Below are 19,357 nucleotides of genomic sequence, written 5' to 3'. Positions count from 1 at the left end.
ATTATGCAAGGACTTGGCTAGAGGAATATTACACACTGTGAACTAGGTATAGGAGCCTGAACTCTCTTTAAACAATGTATCATACGCTGAAGTTAGACCTTAAGATTCTTAATGTTCTCTATGTTTTTGTTGCTGTTGTTTTTAGTATTTTCTTGTTTTTAAATTCAAAAATAGTCCCAAAGGGGTTTGCTTCTTTCTTCCTGCCTGCACTTCTGCCTGCTCCTTTTGTTATTTCTGTATATAACTGAAACTGAAGTATTGTTGGTGAATATAACTGTTTGGCTTCCTCTGTTACCCACCAGATGTTTTGGCTGTTAAAATTCTCACTGAGTCTTGCATTCTGTCATAATACATCATGACAATTGTTTTAACATTCACTGCAAAAATGGCATTGTCTGCCATGACCCATCAAGGTATCCGGTTCCTTCTGTACCATGGCATGCTTCAGTCTCTCAGTGCTCTTCAGTGTACTACTGCTTTCAGTGCTGTATCCTGTTAACCTGCAGTATGGTGGAAAAAACAGGATGGAGTCTTCCCACAGTGTTGTGTCTCCCTTTTGCCTCTGGAGCCCTATGTCTAGATTGTCTATAGATTTGTGCCTAGATATCACAACATCCAGTAGTTAATTCACGGATGCAGTCATGATGACCATGCATAACATGATGCTCACATTTAGAAAAATATTACCTGTTGCCAAGACCTACAGGCACAATATTAATATGCAACGCTGCACTAACCATTAGACTTATTAGATTCTGCCATACACATTTGTAATACGGTAACACACCAGCATACTTGGAATTCAGAAACCACACAGATGCAGAAAATTTTACAGAGCATATATGAGGCAGTTTAGAATTACTGCAAAAAAGTCCCAGCATGTGGAGAAAGGCAGATTGTCTAATTCTGAACAGCACTTATGAATAAAGTCATACAGAACTTGGGTACACATACTGAAGAAAATTTTAGCAGCGGTCTCCCAAGGACTAGTTACAACTGAAATGTGATTAAATCTGACAAACACAGGCTTCTATGTGTACTCGAGATCTAGGCAACTGATGTCCATCAAATCAAGAATTTGTTCTATGATAAAATTAAGTTTTTTTAAAACTGTGTGCTCTGTTCCATGTTGAGGAAACACTATTTTTCTACAAACAATCTAAAATGAAGACTCTTATGCACAGTATGCTGCTAGAGATGTGGTGGTCCAAAGGTTAGACAATTTTTGGCAATACTTCCTCAGCAACTAGTATTATATTAGGTTATTCACTTACCTTTCTTTCTTTGATTAAAAAGATCCACTGAATATTTTTATTACCAGTGTCATTTATTCTGATTAGTCAGTAAATCTGACATCTCAACTATATCTTTCTGAAAGAGTATAGCAATGAGCAATTGCAGAAACCGCCTGGTAAGCAAGCTCTAAAACACAAACAAAACATTATCCAAATATTGAAGCCAAAGAAAAAGTTAAAGAAAAGAGCACAATTCAGCTGTCACTAGAGGAGAAAAAGTTCTTTTGGATTGCTGTTATAGCAATCAGGTGGCAAGTTTAGCTGGGCTGTGTTTTTCTTATTATTAAATCACAAGCCTAAAAATATCAGGTCAGTGTCACAAATAGAGCTGGGCAGGCTATTTTTAAGGAAAATTTATTTAACAAAACCTTTGTACAGTGTGACTGACCCTCTAAGTCCAATGACTGCTCTATTGCCTTTGGCAGGATCCCAGAAAGGGAAGAACTAAGGAGGTGATAGAAAATGTCTGGAGCTCTCAGAAGTACTCTTTCAGATCTAGTGATCAGTAGCAGAGGAAGAGCTGAAAAAGGCTATTTTTGAGCTTAGTCAGGCAACATGAGATTGAGAACAAAGAAAAACTGTGATGGAAACAGCGGTGCAAAGGACTTTTGAGGTGGAGAAATGTGTAACGGGAGGCATTAGAGAAAACTTGCTACAAAGCGGAGTAAATAGCAGAGCAGGTGAAACCTGAGGAACTGAAAAGAGGATAGTCCAGTTGTTCAATGGGTGACAAGTGAAATAGGCAATGGGCATAGAAGCCTCCTGGGGAGGGCTCCACAGGTCTTCAATGTGGCGTTGTGCTCCTATGCCTGGTGCAAGTGCATCAAGGATTGCGTTTGTCCAGGCCTTTCATCTCATTCCTTGCCAGAGGACTTGTGCCTTCTACCAAACCTCCATTCAAAGAGGTCTCTCAATTTGTAGCAGGTAAATTGGACAAGGATCCTGTCTGCAGGCTGCCTTTGAGATTTTCTGCCTAGCCGCAGCTGTTCTGCACATGCAGGCCACGACAAAGTCAGAGCACGGTATGGCCTAGCCTCCAGGCACGCCAGTGGGTCTGAGCTTTGCATCCTTATCCCAGCACATCTGCTGCTGCACCCAAGGGCTGTGCACAGCCGGATGATCTGGAGGCTATCCCAACTGGAGGGCTCAGAAGCCCCCTTGCTATCCTTAGCCTTGCAAAGAGGTTTGCATAAGCTGAGCTCAGGCTGATCTTAGTTTTATCCATTATGTAATGCTCAAAATGTTTTTGAATGACTAGGAATCGTTTGTTGATGCTTCACTGTCCACTGAAAGACTGCTCTTTGTAATTGTTTGTGTTGCAACTGTACTTCTCCAGGCATAGTGTTTGTGCCTTGGCTGTGAGAATAGCAGATCAATAGTGGTGCTTGGTAGATATTGAATGCTTCTTGTGGAAAACACATGCTTTCCATGAACAGACTTCTGGATACAACTTCTGGTGCAAGCATGTTTGTGACAGGTAAATGAAATCTGGCAGCACTTTTATTAGAGCCACTGCAGAAATGTGCAGCCTTGCATTCAAGTACTTTCATGTTCTACACTGTTTGTTCAGTATAATAGTGGAGGTACTGTAAAGTCCCATGGCTGAATATTGCTTATTCAAGACTTACAGTATTTGCTAGGCAGACGATAAGCAGACACTACTTTTAATTAATGCAGAATAGAAACCCTTGCTTCTCATCAGCTCTTTTACACTTTTTTAATGCTCGCTGGGAGCATTTGATTATCTTATCTGCTCTTATTCATGATATAGACCAAAGCATTTCATACAGGTAGTTTCACAGAGGAGAAGTCTTAACTGCTTCAAGAAAATATACACAAAATATTCGTAATTTTTCTAAGCTTTTTGGTAACTGTGGGTAGGTGTCCACTTTATCTTCCTGAAGCATACACTGACAGTTTGCGTCACGTTTTTATACTATACTTTGAGAAGAGATAGATAAGTTTTAAATAAAAAAGCAAGTCAAAGGAAAACAAAAGAAGCTCAACTCAGGGAGACTGTCAGTGGAAAGTACTTGTATTTAAGTTCTGTAGTGTTTATTTCTCTAGAAAATTTTATTTCTCTTACCCAAAGGAGATAAGGAGGGAACAAAAAGATCATCATGGAATTTGAAAGGAAAGGCTATCCTAAAATAGATGTTAATTCTCAAGAATAGTAGAGTTGTCATAATACTGCAACATTCTTCCATAATTTGAATGTGATGATGTTTTAGACCATAGACATATTAGTCTGCTAGTTGGGGCCTGTGACTGAACCTCATCTGGAGGAATTTGATCGCAGGGCAGAAGTGGTATCCAGAGTTGTGGAATGAATACACATTATTTAACTACATCAGTGAAAGATGCAGAATCTGCGCTAACGCTGGCAAAGAGGAACACCCAATAAGAACTATGCAAGTTCACAGAAAAGCAGATAAGGAGTATTTACTAGTCCTGCTCTTCTAAAAAAACAATAGCTTCTGTTAGCAGAGCAGAAGAGGCATCCAGGGGAGTAGCTAGATTTCTCAGACACAATATCCAGCTTCACTCTAGAGTTATAGAATCTGAAAACTTTTGTGCATACATAAATTCTCAGCAGCCCTTTGAATTTGTTTCTTTTTATAAAGGAATGCAGACTATGGTTTCTGAGATTTCCATACAAATCCCTCAAAATCTGAAATAGAGTGGATTCCAAATCCAATTCTCTTTCAGAACTTCTGTATAAAAGATGAACAATGTTGCATTCTATAATCTGAACTGTAAGGCTGGATCCTTGATAAGCACATCATGGATACCCACCAAAAATAGGTTGGAAATTACCTGCAACATCATCTAGTCTAACCATCCTCCCATTACCATTTTTACTGTAGTCTTCCCCACAGGTTGATCTTATACCACTCTTTTGAATCACTGTCTCATGACTCTGCAGTTGTGGGACTGACGTGGTCCAGATAGTCTTAGAAATCCCAGTGATTTGTTACCACTTCTGCCATCTTCCAGTCCTCATTTTCAATCTGAAAGGGAAGTATCTCCCCTTGTCATATACCAGTGCCAGCCTTCAGTACCTCAGAACTTCTTCCTTATTGGCTTCTTTGCAGTATATGAATACAAAGCATACTGAACATGTATTTTCTATGCAGGAACATTATTTCAGATGACTCTTTGGCAAAGAAAATGTTTCAGAATTGGAAAAAACAGACTAGCTTGTAAATGCTGCCAAAAGCACCAAATCTTTTTTGAGGGCAGACACTTTGGATGCTTTAGCTGACAGAAAACCACTGAGGGATATTTTTCAAAATATAAAGTACTGTCCTTTTGAAACTGCCCAGTTATTTGGAAGAATGTAAAGTATATTCACAGGATACTGGAATACAGCCACCTGACACTGCTTCAGTAGGAAAAGTTCTTGCAAATCAAAATTGGACTTTGGATTTTAATAGTATTAATAAAAAAGACTGAAGGAAACTCTTGCATTTGAGTAGGAGTTTATTTTTGGTTTACTTGGTAGCTGGAAATAGAATTTTCTATACATAGGAACCACATTTTGCCTCTGGTGTGGGTATTTCTGTCTGGCTGGACTTGGAAGAGGCTATTGGTGACAGATGTACTATTTGTTCTGAACTCCAAGCAATCCATACTTGCATCCTTTTGGAAGTTTAATGATGAGCTGAATGTTGAGCTCACAGTCTGAAAAATAAGCTCAGACAAAATAAAACATCTATTTGTCCTATGTAGGCATTCTCTGAATTGCATCTGGAATGTGCCATCCTTGCTGACTGTCAGCTCCTGGGGCTTACAGAAATGTTAGTGAATGAATTACGTAAAAGGCTATCCTTTCTCACCTTTTGTTGTGTGTTTTTATTCATGCTTTTCTTCTCATTGCACTCTGTGACAAAAGTTTAAGCAGACTTGGAGAGAGGGGTAGCAATGTAGGCCGCTGGACTACTGGACCAAAACATTAAGGATCATGTTCAGTGTTGTCTGCCTGGTTCTGTCGAGCTGCCCTATAAATTACCATTACACAACTCTGCAACATGAGCTATAAAAATAAGTATTGAGAAATGAATAGGTCAGAGAATGAGAGTGAGTTCATTCTGTAGTGAGTTCAAAACCACAATTGTTCCCCTCTTTCCTCTTCTTCCCCCAGAAGCAGAAATGAAATTATGTCATTTTACCTAGCTTTATGTCAGATTTTCCATAATTCACTCATAGACTAAAGAGTTCAAGCAGTTCAAGAGTAACTTATCCTACATTCCTTTATTCTTTTTTCTACTTTATTGAAATGCAGCCATTCATTGGTATATTGGATTCTTAATGTTTTTTTTTTCATTATAATGAAAGAACTTAGGGTTTTAGACATATGTCTTTGAAAGAGATTACATCAAGAGCTTTTTGGATTGTAGTTTGACCTCGCAGGAGATAGAATATATATATTAACATCAGTACTGCCTTACTGGTATAAACAGCTTGTCACAGTCGAGGACTCACTCACTACTCAGAAAATGGTTTTGGAACTCAAGCAGTTGACAGCTAGAGGCGATAAATAATAATAATAAAAAAAATCTGTAAAGCTATGGTGCATAATATGAAACCAGGAAATTATTACTGGTTTCATAAATGGAAGAAAAGAATGCTCTTAAATTTTGAGATCCATAAGGCTGTGAATAGTTTCTTCAAGAAACGACCATGTGAATTAAGTCTCTCCAAACATTCAGAGCACTGAAAATCTGTTGTATGCTTTGTATGTTGTAAACTTTGGAAATGAACACTATAATAACACAAAACATACTTCTTTCTGTTCAGATGTAGCTACCACTTACATAGGGAGGCTGACAGTGTGATCGTAGAGGCCCTTGCACTAAGCTACACAGCCAGCCTTCACTCTATGCTGTGTAGCTTCAGTATAGACCAGTACAGTTTGAGCAATGGGTTAATGTGGCTTAATCTTAGTAGAAAACACTGCCTAGCTATTCTTTTACTGAATTACTCTTTTGTGTCTTGTTCTAGTGTGTATTCAGTGATTTTTTTCAAATACTGTTTACCCCTTGGAAGTATGAATATCATTACCAAAGAGAGGCCTGTTGTACTCCATCCCTGGGCAGCAACTAGGACAGCCTAGTTGCAACAAGTAACAATCTAGTCTTGAAGTGTTACGCTAGCTGGAGCTGGAGCTATGTTTCCTTTAGCTTACTTTTTATGGAACCATGATTCCTGCCTGTTCAGTTCTGGCTATTTTGGTTTGGCTTGAATGGCTCTGTCAAGGTCAGATGTTTCAGACCAGGCCCACTCCAATCAGTCATGGAGATGCAGGTCAGATCCAGAGCAGAGTCACATTTCTTTCCCCAGTGGCCCTGAGTAGTGAGTTGGTGCTTCCCATGCTTGTGTCAGCGTCAGACTCAGAGAGGCCACCAGAGCAGTCAGGGCAGTCGGGCTGGGCTCAAGCAGAGTTCAGACTTGCAGAGGACATGGCAGTGTCCTGGGCTGGCCACAGAAGAAGAGGAGGGTTCAGCTCACTGAGCAATGCCCTGGGGCCAGATAACTCAGTGATGCTTGCTTTGGGCTTTTTCTCTAATGGAAAGTGAAAGATGAGCTCCTTCAGAGTTCAATTACAGGAATAACTGTGTAATCCTTCTATTCTGGCTCATACTTACGAGTGACCTATCAGTCTCCACTATTTTGGGAGCCTGGCAATATATGTATCCCCAAAAAATCTCTTTGCTCAATGACTAATGGAGACAGGTTCCTAACTGGCACTCTGAATCATCTTGCTATGGCCAAGCATCTAACTATTTAGCTGTTGAAACATCTGAGCTGGATGTGTCTTTAGCCAGTTACTGATAAAATCAGGAATCAAACCCAGGAATCCTAGTTCACAGATATTTTTTCCTGTAACAATCAGAAAACACACTGTGCTTTTCTACCTCTAGGTATTTTCCATGATTTCAGTTTCCTTCCGAAACTCAGACCTAAAGCTGCCCATAAAATTTGACTTTCAGATAGACATGGGAAATTCTGATACAAAAAAAGAACCACAGGTTTTATAAAATGACTTTCATAAGGTATAAATGTTAACAACATTTGCCATAACTGAAGGTATGGATCCAGTGAAAGATTGTCCTCCATAAAACATTTTCAGATACCTGGAGTCATATCTATATTGCAATTTGTGCTAGGAACTGTTTATAAGTTTTGTGTGATATAGTTAGTGCCCTCTTATTTCTCTTGTCATTTTTCATCATTTCTCTCTTCATGTTCAGGCCTTCTCCGGGTGACTACTGTTGACTACTGCACCCAGATCCTTCCCAACCTTCACTACATTGAAGAATGGTAGTTTGTTCTAGACATGTTAGTTCTCCAAAGACTAAACACGGGAGTAATATGTCAGGATTTTTATATTTTTAATATTGTTCCTTTTCCCAAGCTTTGTCTTCATTTGTCAATGCACATGATGGCAGCCCAGAGAGCTTCTGGAATACTGCCTATCATTTTCTCTTGACAGTAATTGTTGTAAACCTATCAGCTTTATTTTTCACTGCCTGGGTTGGGCTCTCAGCTTTTTCCAGGGGAGCGCAGAGATTCCTAACCTCAGTGATGAGCCAGATAAATTGGTTCAGATGCCATGTAGAGCAGTGAGCAGCCCATTTTCTCCTTGTGGAATATGGCTCTCATCACATCTGTCCTGCAATTATGTGGTTTTCTCTAGCTATCCAGGCTTTCCATCTTCAGGAGTGTTTCTGCAAGACCTTTTTAAATCTGGATGTTCATCCACTTAACTACCACCTTCTTTTATGAATAGCATTATTCAACATGGGATTGATTTTGTACGTGTGTGTGTGTGTGTGTAATGTCTTATGAATATTACTAGCAGTTAGTTACAATAAGGTCAAGATCAGAGAGGATCCTTGTAAACCTCTTGTCTTGGTGTTGCTTTTCCAGTTTGAGAAATGGACTAAAAAAGCACCTGTTGCACAGATGCTTTTATGCGTTGGTAACTGAACAGTGAAGCAGTTTGTTCCTTCTTCATTCCTTAGGTATCTATATTACAAGATTGTATCTGATTTAATCTCCCTATTTAACCTGTGGTTTACTGGTTAGTTTTTAGAATTGTCTTCTATTTTCTCATGAATTACAAAGAGTAACTTCCATGTGAATTCATGTGTTTGGCACACCAGAGAAATAGATGGCTGGATCTGGAAAGTCTCACTGCACACACCTGTTATCCTTCAGTGCCTGGGACTTTTTCTTCGGGACAAAATGGAAATGTAAAGCATAGATCTAAAAGGAAGAAAACATCATAGTACGTATTCTGGCATGTTACCTTAAAAAGCATCAGCATTCTAGCATTGGTTTTGGAAATTGGGATTAATTTCTCAGCATATTTTCCAAGGACATTATTTAATTCCTGCTTTGGTAAACAGGATTCTCGACAAGGCATTCTTTGAATAATTAGAAAGAAAATGGTCAACTATCCAAAAGAAATCCAAGACAGGATGCAATATTTACCAGCCTAGGGAGTTTTTTTCTGGAAGACATTAACTTATTTAGTAAATACATCTGCAAGCATGAAACAACTTTTTAGGATATGTTTTCACTTAGAATGCTGCTTGCATCCATTATCTAGCTTGAATTTGAATGTGTAGAACATGTATGAGAATTTTAGTCACCATCCATCCTGTATAATGAGAGATCTTGTATGTAAAAAGATTATTGTCACAACTGTGCCCCAACTACATTTAAAAAAGCTTCCAGAGAGCTGATTTTTTTGCTATGTTCCATAAATAAGATATATTAGATACATATCTGTACAAAAACCTCACAAATTTTCTGAGAAAAGCTCTATGAGATATGGATTAAGACACTAGTAAAAAGAATAGTAGCTGGACCTACAGAGAACAGAATGTGCAGCTTTACAGGAGTTTTGGACTGTTTGTATCTCAGGACTTGAGTATGCAAGGTGTGTACTTGAGTACCTGTTCAGCAATGTGAGTACATTCTCTTTTATGAATTTAAACACTTACATCTTCTAGATTCAACTGCTAGTGAAGCTGATGTTAAATAAATAAGATCCATAGTTGCATGTGGTGAACAAATCTGATAATCCACTGTTAATAATTGAAGAGGAGAAACTGAGAAATAAAAAAGCGAAGCCTCTTAGACATGAGATCTGACTTGGAAATGAGGACTTAAAGTCATCTTTGTAAAGCTAGCTGGTTGTTTTTGAGATGGTGAAGGAACACAGTCGCTCCTGGAACAGGGCAGTGTTCTTGTAGGGGTCAGGCAAAGCTCTTCCTCCCTCAGGAGCTGGCTAACATACCCTTTTCATCAGTAAAGTTGCATACTGTTCTAAGTATTCCTATATGTTTCAGAAGAATTTAATTTAAGAAATATTAAATGAAGAATAATACATTTTCTTGGGCAATTCAGTTAGTGTCTAGAAGAAGAAAAGCTAACCCAAAACCTCAGAAAAAAACAACAACAAAGGCATTATTGAAGCCCACTCTTACTAGTTGGCTCCATTTCCCATTGTCATGGATGTGTTTGTGCTAAGACAGTACAAGTTTGTCACTAGGCTGTTAGTATCTTCTCATATTTCATCCCATGTGTGAGGCCAGCTGCTTCTGTCTACTTTCACTGTTGATGATCTTTTGATAATACATTCCTGCATACTACAAGACAGAGAGTGTGCATTTCCTACTCATACCATACGTTTCATTATTGTGAAGCAAAGAGAAACCAGCCAGTTACACAGCTTCCTGTAATTATTCTAGTGATGTGTTTGTGAAAAGCAAGCCAAAATCAAGCCCTCTAAAACCATCCTAATACATATCCAGAACACTGCTAAAGGAGTATACGCTTATTAATACTCTAAGAGAGAATGTTAAAATGAGCAATTTCCATTTTCTATAAGTATATGTACTATATTTCCTGCAGTCTATGAACACAATTAAAAAATAAAGTAATATCTCTACTGAACTGGGGACTTGGTCCACTCTTAATAAGTCTGGGAGCTTTCCCATTCTCCTAAATTGTCAGAGCTCTCTGCAGAATTGGTGCATACATGCCAGGAGGCTGGAACAGTGCATCACAACAGCTCTTGAAGGAACAACAAACAAGGACTGCAAAGTGCACGGTCTCTGCAGAGAGAGGGCAAGAATCTGAACTGCTCTGGCATTCTGAATGCTCTGTTTCAGCAAAGTAATGAAACTAATACATGACTTCAATTGTTTGAATCCTTTGCCAAAATCAGCAAGATCATGAATGTGCCAGAAACTGAGGGCATACTTAAGTGCTTCAGCAGACTGGTGTTTTGTTGAGATAGGCTATTCTGGTGGAGATGCTGAACGTGTAACTTGACAGTTCTCCCACTTCCAGCATCTTAAGCTTTTTACCATGAACTCTGAGGTTTAGATGATGAAAATCATCTAAATATCTGAACCATCTAAATGTCATATCTGTGAACAAAAATTTTATCTCATAAACCTTTATCTAAGAACTAAGACAAATGGGTGACTACTTTCATGGTAGTAAATGCTTTATTTAATACAGGCTTCAGATGCATGTTGGATTTTGACAGCATTTGTAAAGAGCAGGCCCTTTTATTTTGTATTTGTAACAATGTTTTTCACACTTGACTTCTCACACTGAAGTCTGAAAAAAATGGGTAGTTGAAAAAATCCCTATAATCTTCAATGGTTATCTGATTAGTTGATGGAAATTCATCAACATTTAATAATTTAATATCATCGTGTTCTTCCAGGATGAACATTTCTATAGTAAAGAGCACCTTTACTAGGGTTTAAATGCACCAATTCGGTACAACCTTCTTTTGGAGTGAATAGATATTATAGGCAATGTGCTTATAAGTAAGTTTGTATGCTCTCCAGTTTGCTGTGGTGATCCTTCTCATATATTTTATTTTTTTTTCTTTATTTATTTTTTATTTTATTTTATTTTGTATTCACATTTTACAGAATCCATTTTATAATGAGATCCTGCACATCACTTTGCACCATAAAATCTGGCCTTGTTTTGAAGCATGCACTTTAAGCTTCTAACATGGGTATTTTTCGTCTCAAATTGCAAACAGATAAGTGATCTTTTCACTGTGTATTGATCACCTTTTCCTTCATCACTTCTTTTCTTTTTATAAAGTCTAAATGAGAAAAAAGAAGAGGCTCACACATCATCTTCCATCTCTCTAACCTCTGGATTCATCAGCTAAAATGTGAGGAAGACCCGGGCAAAGCATGAAGTATTTATTCAGTTAATTACTGATTCATTTTCTGTAATTAATACAGATAATTACTTAAACAACTTTGAGAAAAGGAAGTGAGGACAACTTGTTGGCCATAAATATCAGAGCTCTGCCAATTTGTTTAAGGAGGTCAAATGACCTGACAACTTGCCTGCACTCTCATCTGGTAAAATAATGAGGCTTAAGAATTCCCGTATAGCCTTCCAATTTAACCATGCTAAGGGATTTCTTAAAAAGAAATGTGGTATGGGGGGAAACAAAGTACAAACCTAAAAAGACAACAATGAATTTTTTTTTTTTTTGTCTCTTCTAAAAGAACAGCTGTAATATATTACTGCATATTGTCCTCAACTCTACTTCTTCTTGGCATAGATAAGTTTCCACCCAGCTAATTAGAAAGATTTTCCATCTTTAGCTTTTCCTTGATACAGTTTTTATATGATCATGTCGTTTAGTCAGCTTCTTACAGATGTGGGAATGCTGGAAAGCAATGCTTTATTATATAAGTAATTGTGTTGTTGTTTCGGTTGTTTTTTGGTTTTTTGTTTGTTTGTTTAAAAAAAAAAGCTTCCCATTTAGTTTTGAAAATACCTCACATGAATATCTTGGTAGCATTTTGCAAACCTTCACAATCAATTACATTCAGTGCAAGTCTTTCCTCTGACATCAGTGGGTAGTGGATCAGGGCTCATTTATGTACTACTTCAAGTTGTGTTTTCCTGTTGAGATTTAGTAAAGTTGACAGAGATAGCTCTTGCATTTTTATAATTCTACACAGGTGGTAACTTTTGTGTTCACAAGGTATCTTCAGGTCCAGCAAGTTTTACCAGCTGTTTTCAGGCCCAGTACAAGGATGTGTATTTATACTGTGAGGACATGGAGTGGGCAACTGTGCTGGCGCGATTTTGGGCGAGGACCACCAAAGCTCAGAGACTTCTGATGTAAAAGCTACCACGCAACTTCTGTGTGCTGCTCTGAGGCTTTACACATTTCCCACCTCACTTCCATAGAGTTAACAGTAACACTCATAGGCATTGTTTGATCTGATCATTTTTTAATATTTTTTTTTCCCCCAATTGGTCCCCTGTAACAGAAGGAGTGAAAAAGTGTTTTTTTTTTTTGTTATAAATTTTTAGTTCATTAGATCTTCTAATATCTCACGGTAAATGGGTGTTCTGCCCTTTGTAAAGCCTGCAGCTTGCCAAAGCTACTCATCCTAACTGTCTGTTCTGGAGTAATTGTGGATTTAATATGGAAAAGCCGAATGGCTGACAACAGCTTGAACAGAAGAACAATGGAGTTTCTCCCGTGGAGGCTGATTCATATGTAGAACTAGAAAAGGGATGGTAGGGAAAAGAAAGCAGCACGGGGAGCTCCAGAAAAGTACAGAACAGTCCTTTGCCTACAGTCACTGGACTGGCACTGGAGTGGGTTTGCCTGCTTACCTCTCTTCAACTTTAAAGCACTTCAGTAATTCAGTGATTAGAAGAAAAAAAAAGAGCATTAGGGATGTCAGGAGGAGCTGCGCCAGCCTTGCTGCTTCTCTTTATTAGCAGTAGGGACAGGACAGCAGTGAGCAAAGATCAGTATGGGTCATTTGGTCTTCCTGTAAACAACAGCAACCTTTTTCACAGACAAACACTGCTGTACATCACATTTGGTTGTCTCTATACAAAGAACAAAATACCACTTTCATCAGTTCCCCATCAGAGTACAGTAATGAAATGCCCAGCTGCAGATATAGCAAAATCCGTTCCAGTTCTGCTAAGTTATTGTCTGTCTCATCTTTAGCAGATGGCTGGACGATGATGTCTGTAGTAATAAAAATATTAAAAACAAAAACTGCCAGCTGAATTGGAAAACTGAGTAATTTCTATTTTTATATTGTGGTACCAAAGCCATTATTTCTGAAGCCAGTAATGGCCATACTCAGTAACAGCCATGTGAGAATATTTAGCAGTAAGAAGCTCTACTGCAGTGCTCCATTCCCAGTCTTCTGCAAAAAGAGGGGACTCACAGCATAAGCAGAGTGGGCAGGAAAAATCTGGCCAAAGCCTGTACTGCCTTCATATGTCACTTGGAAGAGCGATGATAGCTGTAATGCTCTGGTAGCAGCAAGAGGCATTCTTCCTCACTGAGGTAGGATATCTAAGGCTTGATGCAGTGCTGTTTGCACAAGGCAAGCACATTTTATAGCCAAGCACTGCCTGGCAACACCATGTTTACAGCCAGTGAGATGGCTCTGGGGGCAATTCCTACCATGGCCATGCCTTTGGAGCATTCAGCCGCACTCAGGGTTTTCCCGACTCCCTGATATATGCTGTTTTTCTCACCATGCTACATGGAGACATAATGTCAAAAATAAGCATGGTTGTTTTACAGTTAAATTGTTAAGTAAAATTGCTCATAGATCTTCTATAGGTCCTATGTTCTGGATTTGTATAATAAAAGTTGACTAAGTATGATTGAAAGTTTTGAACAGATGATGCTGTATGAGTGCCCATTGGACAATTATCTTAATATTCTTTACCCTGGATAGATTTTTAAATGTCAGAAGATCCTTTGGAACTAATTCATTCACTCACGTGAGTGATACTGGGGAGCAAATCATTCCCTCCTGGAAAGTGACATTATGTCACTTTGTTGTTGAGATGCATTGTTTGGATCATATTGGCAACTTCTGTGAAATTTTAAACTATTCAAAACACAGATTAAGACTTTTGAAAATGACAGGTGATTTTCATAGCTGTGGGCTAATAATCCATTTTTTTAAATTCCTGATTTTCAGGAAATACTGAGCCCTTCTCAAACTCAGACTCTGCCAGAAGTTTCTGGGTCAGTTTGGCCCAGTTCCGTGGCTAATGGGGTGCGGGGACACATGGGCCTAAAAACAAAACAGTAGCACAAACTAAGGGAGAGAAACTAATTTACTAAATATGATATCAGAATGCAAGATAACACAATATAATACAACATAATTGGAATTGAAGCTAATAAATCAAATAAAATGAGAGAGAGAGCATCCAAAACAGAAGGCCTTACTCTAATGATGCAGGGAAGATGCAGTGATGAGCAGTAAAGAAGGGGCAGTCTCGTGACTTGCAGTGAAAGTCTTCTGGATTATGTAGTTTTTCTCTTCTGAGAACCAGGTCCCTGGAAAAATTGACAATCCACAAAACCGGAGCATTAACTCTTTAAGCACTCACATGATGTTATTATAAGGAATACCAATAACAAAAATCATAAAACCATGGCAGACTCCATGAAGGCATCTTGGCTGTCCCATGCAATCCCATTGTCAATACAGTGACCTTTAGAGCATACAAACAGCTTATCAGCTCTGTTATGTGTATTCCAGTCATAATGTTATAATTAAATGTGCCAAAGATTATCCTGAGATTTGGGTATTTGCTCTTCTTTTAGAAAGGAGTTTGTTTTGTTATGAAATAGTATCAGTTCTGTTGCCCAGGGAAGGGAAATGAAGCTGGTGGAGGGCCTGGAGCATAAGTCTTGTGAGGAGTGCATGATGGAACTGGAATTGTTCAATTTTGGGGAGAGGAGGCTTGGGGGGGGGACCTTCTAGCTCTACAGTGCCTTGAAAGAAGGTTGTGGCAAGGTGGAGGTCAACCTCTTCTCCCAGCTAAATAGCAGTAAGATGAGAGGGAACAGCCTCAAGCTGCACCAGGAGACATTCAGATTGGGTATTAGCAGAAATTTGTCCCCTGAAAGAGTGGTCGGGCACTGCAACATGCCTAGGGAGGTTGTAGAGTCACCAGCCCTGGAGGTGCTCAAGAAACGTATTGATATAGTACACAGGGACATGGTTTAATGCGAAATATTGGTGGTAGGTGGATGGTTGGGCTAGATGATCTTACAAGTCTTTTCTGTTAAAACAACAGTTCTGCTTGCTCCATGGAACATTTGCATAGTATCTCAAATGTTAAGTTTAGTCTTAATTATCATTCCCTACTGTTACCAAAGAGAACAACCTCTGGTCTTGTCCCGTCTTTTTATTCCAAGTTCCATTCAGCAAGGGGACAGGAATAAATGCAATATATCATCCTGTGGTAGTGTGTTAAGCTCTTAAAATTTGTCTTGCATTAATTAATGCTAGTTTATTCCAGCCTGTAAATTAATTAGTGTATTTATTTTTTGAAAGAAGGAAAATGCAAAGCAATTTATCTGTTATCTCTTATACTTGATTTGAAAAAGGTATGCTTTTCTGGGAGGTTGGGAGAAAATTTGTTATCCATATTATCCGTATTTGTTCTGATTCATGTACTGAGTAACCTTGTCCCCTTGCCATTTGTTACACAAATACAAAATTCTATTTGCCCACTTTATAAAGTGTTTTAGAACTGCCAAAGAAAAGCTTGATGGAAGTGAAAGTACTTGCTTTACCATTATCTCCAAGATAAAATAAAAATTATCTGCGTGGTTTTGTTTATTATACATTATTTTTAAATTTGAAATTGCTTTAGATATTTCACAAGTGCCTGGGCCTTTGTTTTATCTACAAAATAATTAACTCTTGAAATGAAATACTCTCTCTGACTCCAGCAGCTTATCAAAAAAGGAATTCCTGAGCTATCTGTGGTATCTACACATTTAATAACAATCTATTCCACTACATTCTCCATTTTCCTCTCCATCTCAGTGAAGTTTCAAATACTATGCATGCAGACCCACAGCTGGTAGACTAGTATGATGCTGCTTGCTTTCGACCAGCCATCCACTAGGTTCATTCGTGGTCTGCAGTTCTTATATTTGAAGAGATGATGAATAGACCCACATTTTATTATTCACTATTCAGTAAAGCTCTGTCATATTTCACTTCAGCTGGGTCCTTTCCACACAGGACAGCTCTAGCTTTTGTAACTCATCTGCTCCATTATATGTGCTAGCATTACTACTGCCCTGCTCTGTACCTCTCCCATCTCCACTGTACCTTTTCTTAAGACTGAGGACTCAGTTCCCCATAGGATTCAGGATGCAGCATGTATTTACACTGTGGAAAATTCTGTGCATTGTTTAATCTGTATTTCCTACCTAATCATTCCTAGAATTGTATTTGCTTCTGCAACTAGTACTGAGTAGTTAGTTATTCTATCTTCCAGACTTTTCTGGAGCATCTCAGAGACTCTGTATTTTCCCTTTTCATGTGTGAATAACCACATACTCTTACCTAATTTGACTCTATTTTCTATTTCTGACTATTTCTATTTATTTGCTATTTTCTTCTGGTATCTTCCATTTTTTGCATTGGTGAAATCTGCAGAAAGAGTAGTAGACATCAAAAAATACATTCCATTCATTCTTTTTTTTTTTTTTTAATATTCACTTTCTTCAGAAGAAGTAATTTTTAGAAATCTTTCTAGTAGATTTTTGATGAGTCATTTTAGGAACATTTTAATGCATCTTATAAAAGTGGCATGAAGCAATATTGGAAGCAAGTCATCTCCATGCTCCTTAGTAGAATCCCTCAGACAGCTATAGGATAGAGCACATGCTGATGTATTAAATTAACAGCTCTAAGGCAAGAAGATTTGTTTGTAAGCTTTAAAGAGTTAAAAGGGACACCACTGAGAGAGAATCTACCTGAACATGGCTGGGCCTGGCACAGAACCACTCCACATTGGTAGGACACGTTGGTTAAAATTTCTAGCTTGCAAGTAATTGACTTTTATTAGAAATGTCTCATTCATTATTTTGCCTTATTTCTAGTTTTTCTGAAGTAGAAACATTAGAGTGCAGTCAGGTAATCTCCTCTCCATGCTATGCAAACTCAAAGCAGGTTATATTTTGTAAAATGAAGCCTAATCCTTGGTACCAATTTTTCACTTCTAAATTCCTACATATTTTCCCATGATTAATTACAACAGATCATTAGCTACAGTCATTTCCCATAAAGGGAAAGGACTAAACTGACAATCTCTTGCAACACTGTAGTTTTCATTTTCAACAGTCAGACACAGTGCACAGTCTCTTTCCTCCTGACACCTTGTAGGAAGGAGATATCTTGGGCTGGTGCAAACTTGCTATTCCACCTCTGAGGGGAGCCATTATCCAACAGTTCTGATTAATGCCACGGAAACCATATCTTTCTACTCTTTGAAGCATTGCATAAGCATCATTCTACTATTTCTTGTGTGACATGAGTCAAGTATGTCTACAGAAGACCACAGACCATTTCGATAGAACTACAGAGATGAGTATCTTTGTAGTACTTCTGTAGTTTTCAGTTCGGCGCAAGGAAGAAAAATAGTGAAATGAATTTGCACATGAGAAATAACATATAATTATTTTTTACTTTAAATATCTGTTTGTCTGTAATTTGGTTCATTCCAGAGACAAGATATTCTCAACTATGCCAAAGGTTGATAATTTATAATGGAATAAATATAGATTATTAATGTTGATTTCAACATCTGCTTTATTGGTACATTATCCACTCACCTGAAGTTAAGAACATGTTCTGAAATTTGAAATTTCATTTTCAGCTGAAATTCTAAGTGACAAGCATCATTTCTAAGACCACAGTTGCACTTGGAAAAGTGGAGCGGAGACTAGAGGAGGAGATGGAGGAAGAGAGATCAAACAACTCAGTGAACAGATGGAGAAATGGAATAGAATCACTGCTGGTAAGTTGTGCCTGGGTTTGACAAAGAAGGCATACAATGACTTCATGTATTTTGCATTACTCTTTAGCCCTCCTAAATTCGGTTTACAACTGATCCTAAGTGCAGAATTGTCCTAGTATACTCTGAGGAATATAGTTTATTTTTTGATGAAGCCAGATGGAATAGAATCACAGAATTACAAAGGTTGGAAAAGACCTCTAAGATCATCCAGTCCAACCATCTACCTATCAACAATATTTCCCCACTAAACCATGTCCATTAGCACAACATCTAAATGTTTCTTGAGCACCTCCAGGAACAGTGACTCAGCTACATCCTTGGGCATATATAGGACTGAGAAAATGTTATTCTTAATTACATTATTCTGAGAAGCCCCTAAAAACCTCATCAAAGAGTGGCAAATTATGCAGCTCAAGGTTTTACACAAGTCCCAGGGTCAGAAATTAGTGAAAGCTTTTCCAGTACTTTGAAAATGTACTTATGGCATAGATATTTACTTAAAACACACACTAAATATGTTTCACTGCTTGTAGTAAAGTCTAGGTTCTACAAAAAAAAAAAAAAAAAAAAAAAAAAAAAAAAAAAAAACTTAAAACACTTTATATACTTGAAATACACTAGTTTTTTCTTGATGATTTCTACTTAATCTCTGTATTTGTTGTATTTGTTCGTATTTTTATTTTACAACTCCTAGAGGAAAACTGACTGAAAAATTAGCTTTCAACAAAATCTTCAAAGTCTCTAAGCAAAGTCTAAGCAGGCAGTCTCATCTTCTTTGGGTTTAGATGCAGACTGACCAGGTTCAATAAGTGTGACAATACCTAAAAGTGCTTGGAGAGAACCCACTGTCAACTTTAAATAAAATTAAGAAAAAATTCAGGGCAAGGACAAAACCATGAATGAAGTAGCTGCTGTAGTTGGTACTTCTTTTTTTTTTTTTTTTTTTTTTCCTCAGCAGTGTTTTCAGAGCAAACCACAGGTTTCAAGCTCTTGTCTTCTATTCTGAGACTTAATAGTGGTACAAACTGTAGGGTTTTGCAAGGAACAGAGGTACATGTAGATTGCAATTTGGACTGAGACCACTACTAGATCATTTCATGCAGACTTCAGAGACAGAGATTTCATGAAAAAGGGAAGGGGAAGGGGAAGGGGAAGGGGAAGGGGAAGGG

The 19,357-nt window shown here is 38.0% G+C and overlaps 1 long non-coding RNA gene across 1 annotated transcript in view; it reads right to left on the bottom strand.

The window, feature by feature from the left end:
- Nucleotides 1–209: 209 nt before the first annotated feature.
- Nucleotides 210–19,357, bottom strand: part of LOC122177918 — a 28,420-nt gene continuing 9,272 nt past the window's right edge. Inside the window, exons 2-3 of the long non-coding RNA XR_006178198.1 lie at nt 14,590–14,700; nt 210–500 (exon numbers count right to left, since the gene is read on the bottom strand). This is a non-coding gene — a long non-coding RNA (uncharacterized LOC122177918). The remainder of the gene's footprint in view (nt 501–14,589; nt 14,701–19,357) is intronic.

The sequence above is a fragment of the Lagopus leucura genome, unplaced genomic scaffold (genome assembly GCF_019238085.1).
Source record: "Lagopus leucura isolate 7727_CA_CO unplaced genomic scaffold, USGS_WTPT01 Super-Scaffold_1, whole genome shotgun sequence".
NCBI classification, from domain to species: Eukaryota; Metazoa; Chordata; class Aves; order Galliformes; family Phasianidae; genus Lagopus; species Lagopus leucura.
Note: the sequence above shows the minus strand (reverse complement) of the source record. Positions and strands in the feature narration are given on the sequence as shown.